This window comes from Nannospalax galili, unplaced genomic scaffold (assembly GCF_000622305.1).
Source record: "Nannospalax galili isolate Female #2095 unplaced genomic scaffold, S.galili_v1.0 scaffold596, whole genome shotgun sequence".
Classification (NCBI taxonomy): domain Eukaryota; kingdom Metazoa; phylum Chordata; class Mammalia; order Rodentia; family Spalacidae; genus Nannospalax; species Nannospalax galili.
Genome location: NW_008340140.1, coordinates 876,386 through 892,142, shown reverse-complemented (window position 1 = coordinate 892,142; position 15,757 = coordinate 876,386).

Sequence of the window (15,757 nt, the reverse complement as noted above, 5' to 3'; positions counted from 1 at the left end):
GAAAAGGAATGTATGTACAAACCAAGACATACCTAGATTTTGAGAGAGAGAGAGAGAGAGAGAGAGAGAGAGAGAGAGAGAGAGAATATCAACCACAAATGATGTAAAGAAAAATAAAAAGCTGATGACCAAAGAATGCCCAAAGCGAGGCAGGTAGTATTTTATAAGAATGGAGAGAAATCAAGGCCTAAACAATTGGATATTGGGGATCACAGTGCTCCAGGCAGGGAACTGGAATACAGCGAACACAAGAGACATAGGCAAGAGGCTGGGCCAGATATTCTGGAGGCCAAAGCGCAAAGGGCCGATAGGAGTCCACACTGTACCGTGTGAGTGGGAGCCACTGGGCACATGGAGGGGACAACTGGTATTGGTGGACTCACTAAATTTAGAAGGATGAGGAGCTGGGGGGAGGCCTCTGGAATGTCACTGCAAGAGTCAAGGGGAGAAAAGATGTTCTCCCAGAGGCCACCAGCTACAGAGGCAGTGAAAATTGTTTGGCTAAATGACTACGGGTGAAGTTTTCTCATTTAAGATGTATATTTGCATACATGTACATCCATGTCCTGCTGAGAAATACTGTTGTATTATGAACCATTGTTTTAAAGGTTAAGAAAAAAGATAGCCACAAACAAACAGCACCAGCCTCCAAAGCATCTAGGCAGATTTCTCTTTGCATCTTCGCACTAAATAAATTGAGGATTTCAACCTAGACTTCTCTACTTTATGATTTTATCTATTATATTTCACTCAATAGAAGATATGTTTTTTGATTGGTAATTTGTGTTTAGTGCATTATTGGTACTAACCCAACAAATGGAAAGAGGATCAAATGGAATAATTCACAGTTCTGTTATTCTGAGATATCGCGGTTGGCACCCTGGTCTGTCCTTACTCTACCATTTCTCTGCCTCTACAGATTGTGGATTGTTCTCTACATGTGGCCTAATAAGCCCCAATTATGAAAACGACTTATGAAAATAAACAATAAATATCTCATAATTACTTTTGCATGAGTTTAGAATTAGTTTGTGTGCTGGTAGTTTTCATCACCTTGGCACTACTAGAGACACTTGGGAAGAAGCAACCTCAGCTGAGGAATTTCTTCCATTAGACTGACCTGTGGGCATGTCTGTGGCACATTTTCTTGACTGTTAATTGATGTAGGAGGGTCAAGCCCACTATGGGTGGTGCCATTGGGCCTGGGCTGTATAAGAAAGATAGCTAAGTAAGCCAGGGGGAGCAAGCCAGTAAGCAGCGTTCTGTGAAGACGGTCCGTGCTTCAGTCCCCACCTTGAGCTCCTGCTTTGGTTTCCCTAAGTGATTTAGTGTAACCTGTAAGCCAAATAAACCCTTCCCTCTACAAGTTGGTTTTGATCATGTTTATTTTTTAATCAATACCAACAGAAAGCAAACTAGGGCAGAAACTGGTGCCAGAAGTAGGGTATTGTTGTGATGGACTTGATGATGTGCTTTGTTTTGTTTGTTGGGTTGTTGTGGGTTATCTGGAACTTTGGGCTGGAAGGGCTCAGGAGCTTAATGAACTGTGGTTGTGGTAACTTGGAAGATAATGTTGAGTGAAATGCAGACCGTGGAGACCAGGCTTGTGAGGCTTCAGAGTCTCTCAAAGATTCCTGATAGAATTCCTGATAGGCCATAAATATGAAATTTCACATTGATAATCTAGGTTCCTGGTCAGCTGAGACTGAGAATCACCTGTGAATAAGGAGAAACCAGTAACAACGAAATGAAACCTTTGCTTTACTGGGGCAATCCATGCTGTTTGCTGAGGCTGAAAAGTCAGATTAATAAGAAATCAGCATCATTGAGGTAAAATCTTCTGGGAAGTATTTCCTCAGGGTCAGCACAGAGAAGCTGCAGTCCAGAGTGGCCAAGGAGCCATATCAAGCTGGAAACAGAACTTGGCAAATCATGTGCAGGGGTCTCCCACAAGTTACTGGTGTTGAAGGTCATGGAGAAAAGCTGAGGCTTGGCACCATGTGGCAGGGTTGGTGTCACTGCAGATAGGCTAGCACGCCATCAGTGAAGGCAGAGCCTCAGTCACAGTGGAGAACCCCGCATACTGGACATGCCACAACCATGGGATGATCACCAAGGATACCAGGTGGTGTGGTGTGGGGCTTGCTTGAGACTATGAGAAAAAGTCTATGTTGCAGATGACAGAACCAGAGAAGTGGACTTTCCCAAGCCCTGGACACTCAGCCACACAGCTGGGCTTTGGTTCTGCCGTGTGTGCCTGGTTCCTCCCTTTTGAAATAAGAAAACATTTAACTTGTTCTTGATTTTATGAGTCAACAGTGAAGGGATTTGGATATTTTTAAGTGACTTTGAACTTCTAAAATGTTTGATTATTTTTAAACACTGTGGGTCTTTTAGAAGTCGGACCATGCATTATATTGTGATAGTAATATGAGATCTTGGGGATAAACAAGAAAGGAAAAGTTATGGTTCAATGTTGATATGTGTATGTGTCAAGTTGTCAAGGGATCAGTTGTGCTAGTCAGTTCTGACACAAACAAGAGACATATGGAAACAAGGACTCTTAAATAAGGAAGTCCCTATATTAGATTGTCCTGTGGACATGTTTGTAGGGCATTTTCTTCTAGACGTGACTGCTAATTGATGTAGCAGGGCCCTGGCCACTGTGGGTGGTGCCATATCCCTGGGCAGGTGGGCCTGGACTGTGTAAGACGGGGGACTGAGCAAGCCAGGGGAAGCAAGCCTGTGAGCAGCATTCCTCCACAGTCTCGGCTGGAGTTCCTGCCTCCAGGCTCCTGCCTTAGGGTCCTGCCCTGACTTCCCTCAGTGATGGATTATAACCTGGGAATGTAAAATGAAATAAACCCTTTCCTCCCCAAGCTGCATCTGGTCATGTTGTTTTATCACAGCAAAAAGGAAGCAAACTAGGACAGCTTGTAACGTGACTATGAGTGTGGGAACTCAACCTTCTATTTCATTTGGTAACAGCTTTCATTTCATAGCTTTCCACTGCTCTGACAAAACGCCTAAGGTAATCAGCTCAAAGCTGGAAAGGTTTATTTCAGTGCACTGTTTCAGAGGTTCTGGTTCATGATAACTTGGCTCTGTCACTGTGAGCTTGTGATGAGAATGAACATCATGGCAGGAAGTATGTGAGGGAGCTCATCTGCTCACCTCACAGCAGCCAGGATGCAAAGGAGTAGGACCAGGAAAGAATATCAAGGGTCAGTGCCCCCAGTGACCCACTTCCTCCACCAAGACCCACTTCCTGAAGTTTTTCCTCACCTCCCAACAGCACCATCAGCCACCCACACATGAATCTTTGGGGAACATGCCAGCTATGATACTGTCATTCATTTAACCAATCTCTGTTGCTAAACACCAAATCCTTTTAATGTTTACTATCATACATAATGTAAGATGAATATCAAAATGTAATTTTGCTCTTATAAGCAATGCAATCTTTGACAATAAATTCCTAGAGATGGGATTTATAGATGTATGTGAAGTTTTACTTTAGAAAAACTCTAGGATCATTTTCCTCATACACTATAACACTGAAAGCATTAAAGGCCATGAAGTAGAGAGTCTGGAGAAACAGCTCAGCAAGTAAGAGGACTTGCTCCTGCAGAGGACCTAAGTTTGGTTCCCAGTACCCATGTTGGGTGGCTTGAAACCACCTGCAACTTCAGCTCCAGGGAGCCAACATCAACATCCTCTTCTGATCTCTTCAGGCATCTCCATGTATGTGCAGATACCCATACACAGACACACATATACATGTAAATAAAAATAAAATACATTAAAAAAAAACTATGAGGCTGCCTGGGTCCATGTAATCTCACTGACACCAAATACTATGTTCACCTCTGCTAGACAGAAAAAGGGTCATAAGGATGTTATTCAGGGTACTCAAAATCAGAAAGACAAGCCACGTTCTCTAAACACCAACAGTAAGGAACTGATTATAGTAATTCTGGAATATTTACAATTGCATCCTGGCTCTTTTGAGATAGATGTGCACTTGTGTGTTACCCTGCTTTAGAGGCCGTGCTATTAAGACTGAAACAGGTAATTTTCAAAGTGCACAGGAGGTACTCCACAGATGGCCCTCAGATGGGCATAGGTGGGCCATGGAGGCACGGTGATAGAAAGGTAAATCAAGTAATAATAACAGCCCTCTTTGAATGGCCTTTTAATTTCACTGTGATGCTAACCTGAGCTCTTTTCTAATGCCAAAGCATCTCCCTTTTCATTAAAAAGAAGGAACATTAATAATTCTTTAATGCTTAATACGAACATTGGTTAAAACCCACACTGCACACAGTACCCCAGACATTGCCCCACGTGCTTTGCATGTGTTATCACATTAATCATCATCATGTCAGATGACCCCTAACAACATAATACTACTGTTATATCATCATAAATGTGGGGGCCATCACATTCTCTAATTGGCATCTAATAATTCTATTAATTTTCACCACATGAATTTGCATTAAAGAATGCGTTGAGGAACTGGAGAGATGGCTCAGCAGTTAAGAACACTGACTCTTCTTGCAGAAGACCTAGGTTCGAATCCCAGTACCCACATGGCAACTAACAACTGTCTGAAACTCCAGTTCCAGGGGATCTGACAGCCTCTTCTGACCTCCAAGGGCATTGCACGACACGGTGCACTTACCTACATGAAGGCAATACACGCATCCACATAAAAATAACAAAATTTTAAAAATTAAAATAGATCCTTTCATAAACAAGCTAATTAATGCAGAAAGCATCAATTAAGTAATGCCACACGGCTATCTGACAGATCATGCAGGTGATTAGTAAAAGACTGAGACTGAGCACCACTGACTGAATATGACACTTCTCAAACTTCAGTTACGCACCTGATTCATCAGAGGAGCTGACGATAGCATAAATCCCAGTCAGCAAGTCACGGGAGGGCCAAGAAAGACTGAACCTGTGACTAATTCCTGGGTGACACTGGGTTGCCGGTCTGTGGAGCACGTGTTGGAAGAGAAAGGATGCAAGTGTCTGTGAACTGCTAGTCCAAAGTCATTCAACAGGGGCAGCAATCAGGGTGAGAGAGTTAAGCCCGGTTACTTGCACTCTGGGGCAACATCTATTGTTCACATATTGTGCTAAATCATTTGCTATGTGTTAAGATGAAAATCTTCACCTGTAACGCTGCTGGAGACACTCCTGGGTGCCTGTGTTTTTAAATGGTGCTGAATCAGGAAATATTCAAAACCACTTTTTTAAAAAGTAACTCCAGACACAACGCTTCTGAACACTGTCATTCAGATCGGCTCCCGGCAATGGTTTCCCTTCTACTGAATGAGAAAAACTTCCTCTAGCTGGGACCTGCTGCATGTATCACAAACGACACACTTTGAAAGAATTAGTTGGTATGCCCTTTTCTTAATCATCTCTTAATCCTGCCGTTGAGTTTCTAACTCACCTTATTGGAGCAAATGCCTTCAGACTGTAATAAACACTCTCACTGCCCCGCTACACAATCAGACCCATTCACCTCATCAGCTTTGAACCTGTCAGCTAAAACAAGGTGACAGAGCCTGACATTACAGTGCTCACTACAGTAAAAGTCAAGGAGCTATTCATGTTCCACAGCTGTGGCATCTCCTTCATAAAATATTCATCCCTGTTATGTCATTCTTTATCCAGCTGCCAGGACGGAAGCAGCCCAGGAACCATCAAGTCATCAGAATGCAGCCTTAGCAGCTGAGCAGGCATCAGAGTTCCAACAATTAATTTAGAGTGTGGACAGGACAAAGGCCCTTGACCTTCTGTCAATAGTTTTAAAATGATCGGGAAGCAAGTTGTCCAGCCATACCACCAGAGCTTCTGTTTTCATCCATCCACAGGTGTGAGAAGGGACCGAACATGATGTGAGAAGACATTTATTGTAAAATACACATGAAATGTACCAACAGCATCAGACAGGGAACTCTGAGGGAACAGAAGAGACAAAATGAGTAAATGGTATGAAAAAGGAATTTAGGTCGGTTTATACCACAGGGACTGAGTTCAACGATGGCCGCCTGCACGTGGAAGAGCCCCGGAGCTGCTCAGTCTGTGAAGCTGGAGGCCCCAGCATTTCCAATCCGGTGCTGAAGGCTAAGCCTCTGTCAGAAGGGCCCTCCCACTCTGGAGGAGGGTCTTCTCCCTCTGCTCAACCCCTAATAGAAATACCCTCAAAACTCTGTCCAGAAGGGTGTCACTTAATTGATTTCAGGTTCTGTCATGTTGACTACTGAGGTCGCACCATCTTAACCATTTTGTAACCGTGAAACTCAGAAGTGAGTGCATTCGCTGCACAGCCCTCACCACTGACAGTCACCTGAATTCTTCAAAGGAGCCTCACCAGAGCTTTGAATGTCTCCTCAGTCCCTGCTCCTAACCCTGCCAGCCCCCGTTTCCCCATATTTCCATGACTTCTAACATGCTGCATTCTTTGCATTCATGGGGTCACGTGGCATGTGGCTTTTTGTATCCACCTGACTTATTTCACCCAGCATGTCACCCTCAGTGTTGCTCTGTCCTGTTGCATATGTCAGAATTTACATCGTTTTGAAGGCTGAATAATATTCCATTGTATATACATGTCATCTTTGCTTTATCCATCCATTGGTCAAAGACATGTGGGCTGCATCCAGCCCCAGACTGTGTTAAATAATACTGCTAGGAACATAGATATGTCTTCCAAACCTGCTTCCGGTTATTTTGGATTGACATCAAGATAAGAATTGATGACTCATTTGGCAGTTCTGATGTTAAGTTCTGGGGGAGTTTCATACTGTTTTTTATTGTAACTGTACCATGATACATCCCACTGACAGGGGACCCAAATTCCCTCTGTCTTCACTAACATACACATATACATACATACATATGTGTATATGTTGAAATATATTAACCAACCTCCTGAGTTTGAGATGACCCCTCAGTGTGGAGAAAAGATGGAGTGCTTTTGAAGAGGAAGGAAATCTTGTGGAGCTTGTGAGGCCCTTCCCTTCTCTGAGTGCCGAGGACCTAGCTAAGGGCGCATCGTGAAATGGTAAACAATGCCCTCAGAGCCCCCACATTACAAAGCAGAGATGTCACAAAAATTACAGAAGTTGATGTCTATGGCTGGGAACTTCCGTGTAATCATGTTATCACCAGGTCTTGATCCCCATGGAAAGTGAATGACTCCCAGAGGAGATAAGATCAAGTATAACCCATTTCCACAAAAAGAAAAGATTTCAGGGGATTGAAAGGCAGCTCAGTGGTTAAGAGCACTGGCTGCTCTTGCAGAGGACCTGGGTTTGAGTCCCAGTATCCAGATGGCAGCTAACAACCATCCGGAACTTCAGGTTTCAGGGGATCCAACACCCTCTCCTCGGGCACTGCACAACACGGGTGCACTCACATACATAGAGGCAATACACTCATACACATAAAAATAAAAATAATACATTTTTTTTTATTTCAAATCACCCCAGAAATGGGTGAAGGGAAGCATCCTCACTTTCAGACCCATGTCTGTAGTTCCTACACTGCAAAGTTTTGAAAGTTATTCTGTCATCTCAACAGAAGAAACATCTCTCTGATTCTTATAAGCTTTGCATAGTGTAAACATTTCTCTTTTGCTCCCAAGAGGAAACAAGAATAAAAATAACGATGAATTAAAACTACATGAGTTCGACATTGGTGTAGTGACACTGTGTTTCCCCTCCCCAAACCAAATTCATTGGCAAAGGAAGAAAAATCGCATAGTCATGAAGAAAACCCTGAGGGAACTGAGGCACAACGGTAGTCTAGGCTTGGCCCCTCTGCTTCAGTCGTCAGATCAACGTATATTCCCTTGTAGATGCCTGTTCTCAGTGCTTCTGTGTTACTTCTTGTAGCTGTGATAAAGCCCCACAACCACGGCAACGTGTAGAGGGAAGAATTTATTTGGGCTCCAGAAGGTTGAGTCCATCATGGAGGGGACTCCTGGTGGCAGAAGAAGCTGGGGCAGAAAGCTGAGCTCTCACATCTTCAAGCACGCACAGGAAGCAGAGGGAGCAGTTTGGAAGTGGGGCAAGGCTATGAACTCCCAAACCTCCCCCCACCCCCCACTGAGGTGTTTCCTGCAGGGAGGCTACATGTCCCAATCCTTCCCAAACAGCAGCACCAACTAGGGAGAAGGAGCCTGTGGGGGACACTTCAAGTCAAACCACCGGGCCGCTCACCCTTCTAAGAGGAGTGGCCAAACCAGGGCACATGCTCGGTGTGACAGAGGCACAGAACAAGCAGAGGCATGCCCAGCTCGGGGTCACCCTGCGTCTCCTTCAAGGCTGCCGGCTAAAGCAAGTGAGGAGTTGGTCAAGGAATGGGTTCACAGAAGAGAACAGCAGAGCGCAGGCCACTGATTCAAATGCCTTAGCTTCCTTTCTTTTCTCAGTCTTTCTCCAAACTCTGTTGTAGAGACAAAAAGTGAGATTCCATCATCTGTGAATTATAGGCCAGATCAAGCTCAGGGGATCCGGTCTCGGCTGTGTCGATGCCAGTCAGCCCCTCTGCTGCTTACGAAGTTTTTACTATCATTGCAAAAGTGAAGTTTCTCTCAAAGCAGTTACTGACTCCAACAGGACTAGAAAGTCTTAAACGGTGCACAGCAGTTACTGCATGCTCACTCCTCTTAGAAGGCAGCTGGCATGTGCCTGTGGACTCACTAAGGTCCGGACTTACGTTGCAGTAAACCTGAGCGTCATGGGCAGCAGCCTCCCGTCATCTGCAAGTGCAGATGAGACTTCCCTATGGCCATCTAGTCTCCTAAGGTGTCTGGAGAAATTATATGTAACTCACTTCCATACAGAATGTAAACCCTTAGAACCACACAAATAAATTTTCCCGAATGTCCCCAGTATTGCGATGTGTGTAGAGAAAGAATGTGCTGCTTTTGCAGAAGAATTTAAATTGATGGGTATAACCTTCCAATGACTTGCCCTGCATTCTCATAAATCCATTCTGTTTGCTAACAATGCTCCAGTGAGACACACTCTGTGCATTTCTAACATGAAAACCCACAAATTTGGTATGGTTTCATAATTCTAGGAGTCTATTAAAAATAAAATAATACCAGAATAGCTTACCAGGGTGCTTTGTGTTTGGATGGTATTTGAAAATAATTCATAAAATAAGCTTTGGAATGCAAGACTGCCTTTCTTCCAAAACTGGATTCTTCAGTGGTGTCATTAAACACCACACAATGCCCTGACAAACTGCTGATGAATATTTCCTGCAAGCCCAGTTGTAGGAACTGCGTTGATGGTGGAGAAATGAAAATATTTTCTGATACCTTGTGCAGCCCAAGCTATACAACAATATTTCTGTGTTTGTTTCTTTTTATTTTCCTGTTCTGCGTGGTGTCAGAGACCCAGAAACAAGAATTTGACAGGAACGGAATACGTAAAACACAGAAAATAATGGCTCTGTCCTTTCTGACACATGAGTTCATTTGTGAGAATCTCGGCTGCTGGCATCAGCCCTCATTTTGGGGTTCACAGTATTTCCTCACACATCCTAAAATAAAGCTAATGTGCTCATTATACAGCATATTAAATCCTGGAAACTGACTCTGTTGAGCAGTGGTATCTACTGAAGTTCCCCTAAACAAGATCCCCTTGCTATTCTTAAAATCAGGGTTTTAAACATTGATCATTATAGCAATCCCCAAAATAATTCTTTGAGTAGATGATAGCTAACAGGTCACCACTTCTATTCTGAGGTATCTTAGCCTGCTGAGGAAGCCCGTTAGTCACGTGATTAGTCACTGGCTGCAGAGACAAATGGTTTCCCTCTTCAGTCTGCACTCACGGCTCTCCACATTCTAGCTGCACTCCCCATAGCCACCAGGTGTTATACCCTTTAGGTCAATAGTATGGGCTTGGTGGTGTTGTCACATGTAGCCTCTGCTCCAATCACCTCTCCATTCACATTAGCTGATGCAAGAAAGTAATGTGTCATCTCTCATCCACAGTTGTCTTCATCTCAGAAGTAGAGTCAAAATTTTTGTCTAAGAAATAAACACATTCATATTCGAACAACCAATATGTTGAAAAGGCATGAACATGGTCATAATAAAAATCCAATTTGGCCTTTCTTCTTGGTCTTTAGAAATTTGCCCACTGGAAGTCACCTCCCCTTCTCCCTTATTAAGAAGGAAACCAATCCGTACTTTTGAGATGATCAGGTTAATTCGGAGAGTGAGAGAAGAGACTGATGGAAACAATATGACACTAAATGCCCTGCTTCACAGCTGCAGGGCAGCTAGTCCAAGCCCCCTTCACTTTGCTTAGGGGCTAGGCAAGGATCTCAGCATCATTCTGCTCAAAACCCTTTGCCCTAGTAATCTTGCCCTTCTTCATGTCTACGTGAAGGAAACAGACAGAGAGGTGGCAACGTTTGTGACATCTGTCCAGTGGGAATTTTCATGAGGAGCTCATGATAGTAACTGGGAATAACACAAATGGCAACTTTGAAAAGCCCGAAGTGGGAGAAACCCAGTTTCAGATTTATGACCGTTGTGCAGAACTTCCACACTGAGGGCACCTTAAAAGTTTTGGCCCTCATGATTAACCTCAGAAACTCCACAGCAAACCTTACTCTGGACCAGAATTCTCATGCTCAACATACCAACTTATCTCTTATTTCCTTAGCTCAAGGCCCTAGATTCATCCAATACTGATGTTTGAGCTAAGTCTCACTATGTCACCCAGACTGACCTAGAATTCTTGATCCTCCTGCCTTAGTTTCCCAAGTGCTAGAGTTACAAGCATAAATTACCATGATTTATTTATTCCACATTCATTTTCTGGAACTTTCTCCCAGTTCTTCTCATCCTAACCAAATCCTTCTTAATTTTCAAGGTCCATATTTTGAATTGAAAAATCATTCTATATAGATATAATCTAGCACAATCCAATGTGAATGCGGTATTTCAGTGAGTCTTCCAGCAACCATTCACTGAAACCTACTGTTCTAGTTCCCTTTCTGTTGCTATGATAAAATACTCTGACCAGAAATCACTTAGTGGATGATAAGGGTCACTTCCGCTTAAAATTCTGTATCACAGTCCATCATTGAAGGAAGTCAGGGCAGAAACTTGAAGGCAGACCTGTTTGCTATTCCACACAGCATTGCCTCCAACCAGGGAACTCACAGTTAATGCAGTACAGCAGAAAGCATGCAGAAACACTGATTTGAGGTGAAATGCTGGCCTGTATTCAGTTATCTTTCTTAGTTCAGGACAATCTGTCTAGGGAATGGTTCTACTCATAGTGGCCTGGGCCCTCCTACATCAACTAAAGGTCAAGACAATCCCCCACAGACATGTCCACAGGCCCATCTGATGTAAGAAATTCTTCAACCAAGGCTCTCCTCTATGATGACTCTAGGTGTGTCAAGCTGACAGTCAGAGCTAACTAGTGACATGTCCACAGGCCCATCTGATGTAAGAAATTCTTCAACCAAGGCTCTCCTCTATGATGACTCTAGGTGTGTCAAGCTGACAGTCAGAGCTAGCTAGTGACATGTCCACAGGCCCATCTGATGTAAGAAATTCTTCAACCAAGGCTCTCCTCTATGATGACTCTAGGTGTGTCAAGCTGACAGTCAGAGCTAGCTAGTGACATGTCCACAGGCCCATCTGATGTAAGAAATTCTTCAACCAAGGCTCTCCTCTATGATGACTCTAGGTGTGTCAAGCTGACAGTCAGAGCTAACTAGTGACATGTCCACAGGCCCATCTGATGTAAGAAATTCTTCAACCAAGGCTCTCTTCTATGATGACTCTAGGTGTGTCAAGCTGACAGTCAGAGCTAACTAGTGACATGTCCACAGGCCCATCTGATGTAAGAAATTCTTCAACCAAGGCTCTCCTCTATGATGACTCTAGGTGTGTCAAGCTGACAGTCAGAGCTAACTAGTCCTCTATGATGACTCTAGGTGTGTCAAGCTGACAGTCAGAGCTAACTAGTGTACCTACCCATGTCAAAAACTTTGAGAAGAATTAACAAAAAAGATAAAAGAAACCTGCTTAAACCTGCTTTGTACACAAGGCTAGGACAAATAGGAAAAGGAAGTCGAGAAGAAGGTCTTAGTAAAATGCTGGAGGATCTGGAGGAACTTTCTCTCAAATCCATTTGGTTGAATCTCCAAGCATAAAGAACAACCATCCAGTTACAACAGAGAGATTCCAGCCGAGGGAGAGTGCGCTATTGATTAGTCCTGTATTAACATATCATATTTTAAATTACTATTGATTTGCTTTCTTCTCCCAAGATTGATTTCATATTTAAAGTGTTTTATTTTATTTATTTCATTCACCATGAACATCTGCAATCTCACTTTTAAAAGAGAATTAAAATACACCCTGCGTCCTGAAAAAAAAAAAGAAAACGATGTCATTGACCTAAACAGGAAGGGTTGATGGGTTTCTACACAACTTCTTCCAGCAGATCTCTGTCAGCTCTTCCCGCTAAACTGACAAGTCACCAGGTCACAAGGAAACATGTCGGAGAATAACAGCATTCGAGATGAACGGCATATACATGACTTAGTATCACTTCAGTGTGATGTATATATGCTAACAAGCATCTTGCATTCATTGTCGTAAGTGATGGGAAGTTTTATCAAATAAGTGTGTTCAACGGAAATGAGTTGACTTTAAATTGCTGAGGGCCAATGAGACGGTTCAGAGGGTTAAAGCACTTGCTGTTTAAGCTTGATGACTTGAGATTGGTCCCTGGAACCCACATAAAGATAGAAGGCGAGAGCTGACTCTACAAATTGTTTTCTGACCTTGGCATACACATTGTGGCATACGTGTGACCCTCATCTCACATACATGATAATCTTTAAAAGTATTAAGAGAAGAATGTGTGACTATTGATATGGATGTAGTAGATATGACAATATAAAACAGGGATAAGATTCTATGAAAAGTTGCACGAGAGAAGTATAATTTTACATATCACCAGTAGACTGGGCTGTGATTTGTTAGACAAGGTGTTTCAACAGAAAGAATTTAGTATAAAGAATTAGTGGCAAAGTATCCAAGGATTGGAAACCTATGAGGGGAGAGTGTAATGACTCAGAGGTATGAACGGGATTTTTAAAAATAGGACATGATGCCAACTGGCCTAGAGCTGAGGGAGCAAGAGAAAGATTTTAGAGGAATCTAGAATCTTAAAGGAATAACATCATAGAGCTGGGAATCAGCCCCAAGAGGCAGAGCTAGTTGGTTCTAGAGCTACAAGCAATAGATACACACTCATGTTAACTATCATTCCCACCAGCGGGAAAACAGTTCCAACCCCACATGGGCCATATGCTTTCCATCTGTCTTGTACCTACACATCTAAAATCAAGAGTGATGATATTGATACCAATATTAGACAGTAAAGTAATAACAGCCGTCACATGAGGATTACACTTACTATGCTATGAAATGTACAAAAATCTTTTAAACATTTTCTCTCTAAATTTTTTCTTTTTAAAAAGATTTATTTTACGTGTATATGTATGCCTGAATGCATGTATGTGCCTCATGTGTAAACAGGTGCCCACAGAGGAAAGAATAGGGTATCAGATCCCCTGGAGCTGGAATTGCAGGCACTTGGGATCATCTGAGCTAGGTGATAGGAACCAAACCCAAGTTCTACGCAAGAGCAGCTGATAACCACTGAACCATCTCTCCAACCCCTTTCTTTATAAATCTTAAAAGCATGTGTATGTGCATGGGCTAAAAGTAATTAAATCAGAATCTGATTGTTGTTACTGTTGCTGTTTACCAGAAGAAAGTCTGTATTTAAGGGAGTGAGAGCCTGTGTAAGGTGCCAGAACAAAAATAGTGGATCTGGGAATTAAAGGCAATGTTCTCTGACTTCAAATCTCTGTTTTTAATTGTTACATTCCAGTGCCTACACTTTCAATGACAGATATTTCTTTAAAAGTACAGTATCGTAAATCTACACAAAGGAACATTGTATAGTCAAAAAAAGGTAATTTTGCTGAAGTATGATTTTTATATGTGACAAGGTATAATCTTCAGGAGAAAAGCAGGTTGAGGAAAGAGCGCATGTATGGTGATGACATTTTTTTTTCTTAAAATAATACGTGTGTGTTCTCAGAAATTAGTAGCTGTTTAGAAGTGAACAGATTATCTTTCAATGAATGGTTAGGGGTGTTCATGATGTTTTGGAAAACTATGTTTACTTTTGTAAAATAAGCATGTGTGACATACAATAACTATGGATGCTTTCTCTTTTCACTTTAAAACCTTTAAAATTTGTGTATAATTGTGATAGAAATGTGTGTGAGCATTTAGAAGTGTGCTTACTTCATAAAGTAAACAGTGTGCCCCCTTAACGTGTACTTCAAAGACTTCAATATGACACCTGTTTTTTACATTTTTTTAAATAAAATATGGGGGGCTGGAGAGATGATTCAGTGGTTAAGGGCACTGGCTGCTCTTGCAGATGACCCAGGTTTGATTCCCAACACCCACATGAAGGCTAGCAATTGTAACTCCAGTTCCAGGGGATCCGATGCCCTCTTCTGACCTCTATGAGCATTGCACAACATGGGTGCTCTTAACCTACATGCAGGCATTATACTCATACACATAAAAAATATGTAAATGTATTAAATATAAATGTATAAATAATAAGCATAAATAAAATTAAATAAATATATAAAATATGGGGCTGGAGAGATGGCTCAGCAGTTGAGAGCACTGGCTGCTCTTGCAGAAGAATGGACTTTGGTGACCACCACCCATGTCAATCAGCTCACAATTACCTGTCACTCTTGTTCCAGGGGTATTGACACCCTCTTTTGGACTCCTTGTAAATCTGCACTCATGTGAACATAACCCCCCACACACATACATACACACACAAGTAAAAAGAAAAGATAAATCCTAAAATATAAAAAACTGGACTGGAGAGACAGATCAGTGCTTAAGAACACTGGCTGCTTTTGCAGAGGACCCAGGTTGGATTCCCAGCACCCACATGGGGACTAACAATCAAAGTGTCCATGGGGCTCCAATCCCTTTGTCTGATCTCCTGGGCGTTGCATAACATGGGTGTGCTTGCACAAATACAGTCAATACATTCATACACATAAAACAAAAATAATAAAAATATTTAAATTTTTTTTAAATATTAGTAAACGAAAATTATGCATTGACAATCTCTAGATATAGAATGCCAGTTTGATTTTTATTTCCCTCTTTATACAAGTTCACAGTTTTATAAGTCTATGGAATTAACCATAGAAAAAAGAACTAATTTTGTGTGTGCCCCTATATGTGTTTGCATGCATTTGTAGTGGACACAGCCCCAAAGGTTTCCATGTCTTCACTCATTTAAGCCGCCGTAAGCCAGACTCTACACACACCCTTTGACTAAGGATGAGATTACTTGGTAACTAGTTCAAATCTCTCAGCTCCTATGTTGCAGAGTGAACCGAATTTCAACCCAGATCTATACAAAGCAAAAAACAAGCCCTCAGTGAATACACTATGTTATATATGTGTATATATTTATACTGTAAATTATCTTTCTAAATGAACTGACCTTTTAGAACTCAAATGGCTTTATTTATAGCATGCTTGTTTCTTCGTTTATTCAACAAATGCTTGCTGAGTACCTACTACACAGTCCTAAAACAAAGCTAGGCATGGATGGAATTATTT